The sequence below is a fragment of the Montipora foliosa genome, unplaced genomic scaffold (genome assembly GCF_036669935.1).
Source record: "Montipora foliosa isolate CH-2021 unplaced genomic scaffold, ASM3666993v2 scaffold_485, whole genome shotgun sequence".
NCBI lineage: Eukaryota > Metazoa > Cnidaria > Anthozoa > Scleractinia > Acroporidae > Montipora > Montipora foliosa.
In genome coordinates, this window is record NW_027179795.1 from 300001 (window position 1) to 304703 (window position 4703).

General features: G+C 43.2%; 1 pseudogene; it reads right to left on the reverse strand.

Moving 5' to 3' along the window:
* Positions 1-2230, reverse strand: part of LOC137990025 (uncharacterized) — an 11586-nt pseudogene extending 9356 nt beyond the window's left edge.
* Positions 2231-4703: the final 2473 nt, after the last annotated feature.

Here is a 4703-nt window from a genome sequence, read left to right on the forward strand (position 1 = left end):
GGTAGCGTCGTAATATTCTTGTGAATCATCGATCTCGGTTCGGTCCTCGAGCTGACCATGGTAAGCTTGGTGCGCCGTATTAAGTTTTTTATCGCTTCATCCAACTCGGCACGCCTCAGCTCTAGGTCTTTCACGTCGCCAAAGTCCGACATAATTTCCCTTGCTTCATTTTGCCTTCTGGTCACTACTCCTTTAGCGGCGCTTCTAGAGGCCTTTAGTCGAAGGTTTCTTCCGTGCCTAACCTGAGACTGGTCGATCGTAACATTAGGGTGTCTTATCCTGACTTCGCTTGTTGCCTCAGCCGTCGAAATAGCTCCAGGATCCACGGACATATTCGAATTTCTTCAAACGATGTTATCGCTGTTTCGCCGTAACATTGATCGAGTCGAAATCAGACTGGCTCTGTACTTCAAACATCGTAAACTTTATTTGTTTTCACGAAGACGAGTTTGACTAGGAGAAATGATAAGCAAATAGAAAATAAATACAACAGTGATAAGTGAAGGAAACTCGACAAAATCCAGAAAAACCATAGCATTCGCGACTTACAGAAATTCCACCAGAATGAACAGCTAGGAAACGAACAGATCCTGGATACACAACGCAATAGCAATTCGCTCTAACGGGTTTGTAGCTATTTCTAAAAAATAATCAAACCGTAGCTAACAAATGCGTATAAATACGCGCGAAAAGCGAAAATGTAAATTACTTGACCCGTAGGGACATCATGATTGCACTAGGAATAAAAACAATAGAAAGCAACGCAAGAATGTTACATGTATTACCATTAGTTTGATGTGCCTTGAGTGAAAACGAGCTTGACCATTCTATGAGAGCCCCAACTGCATCTTGTGACATCAATATACCTACCCCTGCTCTATGTATGTCATCTTCCCTACCAGAGTAGATAATGGTCTCTCCCTCTGCTATTTGTAGTTTACCCTGACCAGTCCTGTGTGTTTCACTTATACCCATAATGGATATTCCTCTCCTGTTCATCTCCCTTGCTGCTTGTGCAAGGCTCCCTGTTCTATACAACGTGCGCACATTCCAATTTCCTATCTTCAAAGTGTCTTTAGGGTGCACCAGTGACCCTGTCGGCTCAGGTGCTTCTTTTCGGGTTTGACTGCCGAGTGTCATCGTGCATCTACTGCGAGGTGCGGTCATGGTGTTCCTTCCGTTTTGGAATGAAATGCTCTTGCATCTGGTTTCTGTAATAATTACGTCTTTAGAAGATGGGGTTATCAGCCCCAAGCTCAACCCCCAACCTGGAGGACCAGTGGATCATTCTTCGTCTGCTCCCTACCTTTCGACCTGTTCGACAAGGGCAACCCTTACAGGAGCTCAAAGCTCCCGCCGACGTAGCTCTACAGGTCATTGGGACGCGCAAACCACCCCACCACGTTAAGGTGATAATCCATCGGGGTGGTGGAATAGCAAGTTCAGCCTGTTTTATTCCCACGCTCTCTCTGATGGTAAAGCCTCTGTCTGCCATGACCATGTCTCCTGGTAAAAGTTTGTTGAGAAATCCACAATCTACAGTCAGAAACTTGTCAGAGGTTCTACCTCCCCATGCCTCAGAAACAAATGAAATAGATCCTTGAGGGGTGATGCCTATTAATACTCTTATGGTGTTATGATGTTTATAGTTACTAAATGTCTGTGCTCTTGCTAGTAAATTTGTTGGTTTTTCAATGAAAACCTCAAAGCAGTCGATGATCACAGTAACCTTGTTACCAAAGGCATACCTGAAACACATTGGCATTGTTTTCCAGAGTTTTTCTCTCTCTGGCCAGTAAACAAGCTTACAAAACCTGTAGTCCATGGCAATTATCCACGCCCAGAAGATCCGTGAAACAGTTGCTACCGATACCAAGAAACGGTAGGCCAGATCCTGAAAAGGGACGTTGAGCTGCAGCTTTAACAAAACAATAATAAATTCCTGGAATGGATCCAATGTCTGGGTACATCGACTCACGCAGGGCGCCACGTGGTTCAATATTGAGACAAGAATTTGGTAGGATGGTAACCCCGTATAAAAGCGAACTTTATCATCTGATCTGAAATACTCTCTGTCCGGAGCTTGATAAGTTGGTCTGTAAAACATGTACGCGAACTCCTCGGTCTGTGTTTCGGCGCCTTTTAAAGGTTCTGGGACGCTGTCTTCGGCTTGGTTTTCAGCATCACTTGTAGCACAACTAGTGGAACAATTGGGCTCTAATAGCTCCATTTCAGGCGTATTGGCAATTGCAAGACCAGTTTATTCTTCAACATCTTCTGTTGAGGTACTTGTGTTAGCCTCTGTGAAGTGGATACCAACAATACGATCGCCACTCACATTTAGATGTTTTCTCTTCTGGTCAACTTCGAGTTCTTGTCGTTCAATGGTGCGTTCTTTCGCTCTTTCAGCCCTTTCTTCTGAAGCCTTCTGTTTTTGATCGTTCTGTTCGTCTCCCTTAAATTCCATTTTACCGAGATTTAAACTTGGAACCTAATCTATGTTGTGCTTGTCCCATGTAGCTGCAGGCTTCCCTGAAAGGAAATGACGATCACAGACACGCTCGCTTTCAAGGATGTTCGCCACGACTCACCGCCGAAATCCATCGACTTTCTTCTCTCCCGCGTCAATTCTTCCCACTCTTCGCCTTGATTTGTGATAATCTTGGGTATTTTACTGAATTTTGCCTTGTGAATCCCGCTTTTTCTTCCGCAACCGACCACAATACAGAGAACCATCTCTCTAACCGCGCACCAGTGGATCAGTTGGTTGAGCGTCGGGCTGTCACGCGGGAGGTCGCGGGTTCGAACCCCGGCCGGATCAACACTCAGGATCTTAAAATAACTGAGGAGAAAGTGCTGCCTTTGTAATTTCATCTGCAAATGGTTAGACTTTCAAGTCTTCTCGGATAAGGACTATAAACCGTAGGTCCCGTCTCACGAATATCTTCTATGTTCATAAGTTCCCTGTGGGACGTTAAAGAACCCAAGCACTATTCGAGAAGAGTAGGGGATAAAGTCCCCGGTGTTGTGGCTGTCCTGTTCTCTCCAGCAGAAGTGGCGGCTTGGCGGTTGATGTCTCTAAAAAGGCTTGTGGTGTATGAGGCCACCTAAGCAGAAACAGCCACAAGTCAAAAAGGAACTTTGCCGAGTGCTGGAACATGTAGATGTAAAACTCACACACTCGCGCCTTAGATTTGTTTACATTTGCGGGGCACAAAGATGGCGGATAACAACCGTTGCCAGGGTCGGTGTCACGTGAGTGAAAACCGAGAATGGTTGCACACTCCGACGATACGTCTGGATGCCACTATCAACCTCATTAGTAACCAAGCTTTTACAATAAGACAAGAATAGTTGCACACTCCGACGATACGTCTGGATGCCACTATCAACCTCATTAGTAACCAAGCTTTTACAATATGACAAGAATAGTTGCACACTCCGACGATACGTCTGGATGCCACTAATATCATTATTAGTAACCAAGCTTTTACAATAGGACAAGAATGTTAAAAGTCAATGGTTGTACACTCCGATGATACATCTGGATGCCACTGTCAACCTCATTAGCACCCAAGCTTTTACAATAAGACAAGAATAGTTGCACACTCCGACGATACGTCTGGATGCCACTGTCAACCTCATTAGTAACCAATCTTTTAAAAATAAGACAAGAATAGTTGCACACTCCGAAGATACGTCTGGATGCCACTGTCAACCTCATTAGTAACCAAGCTTTTACAATAGGACAAAAATAGTTGCGCACTCCGACGATACGTCTGGATGCCACTATCAACCTCATTAGTAACCAAGCTTTTACAATAAGACAAGAATAGTTACACACTCCGACGATACGTCTGGATGCCACTGTCAACCTAATTAGTAACCAATCCTTTAACAATAAGACAAGAATAGTTGCACACTCCGACGATACGTCTGGATGCCACTGTCAACCTCATTAGTAACCAAGCTTTTACAATAGGACAAGAATAGTTGCGCACTCCGACGATACGTCTGGATGCCACTATCAACCTCATTAGTAACCAAGCTTTTATAATAAGACAAGAATAGTTGCACACTCCGACGATACGTCTGGATGCCACTGTCAACCTCATTAGTAACCAAGCTTTTACAATAGGACAAGAATGTTAAAAGTCAATGGTTGTACACTTCGATGATACGTCTGGATGACACTGTCAACCTCATTAGTACCCAAGCTTTTACAATAAGACAAGAATTGTTGCGCACTCCGACGATACGTCTGTATGCCACTGTCAACCTCATCAGTAACTAAACTTTCACAATAGGAAAGGGTAATTTTTTTTTTTAAAGCAACAGTTGCACACTACGATGGTCTATATGGATCCTACTCTTAACATCACCAGTTCTAGCTTAAAACTGATAATTAAGTTATGCAGAAGAGATTTAAAATATTGGAAGAGAATATTTCCCAATTTCATCAAGATTGGCCAGAATGCCACGTTTTGTGTGACCTAAACGCAATAATAATATTCACTGACTACATTCTACATGTATTTACTTCCTACTAGATATACTAAAGCCTCAAATGATGGAAATTTGACAGACGTTTATATTATTGTCGAAAGAAAGTCTCAAGTCTAAAGTTCAAGCTACACGTAATGTGTTCCAAAATGTCATTGATAATGAATTAAATCCTGGAAAGCCACACATCTATGAATAAT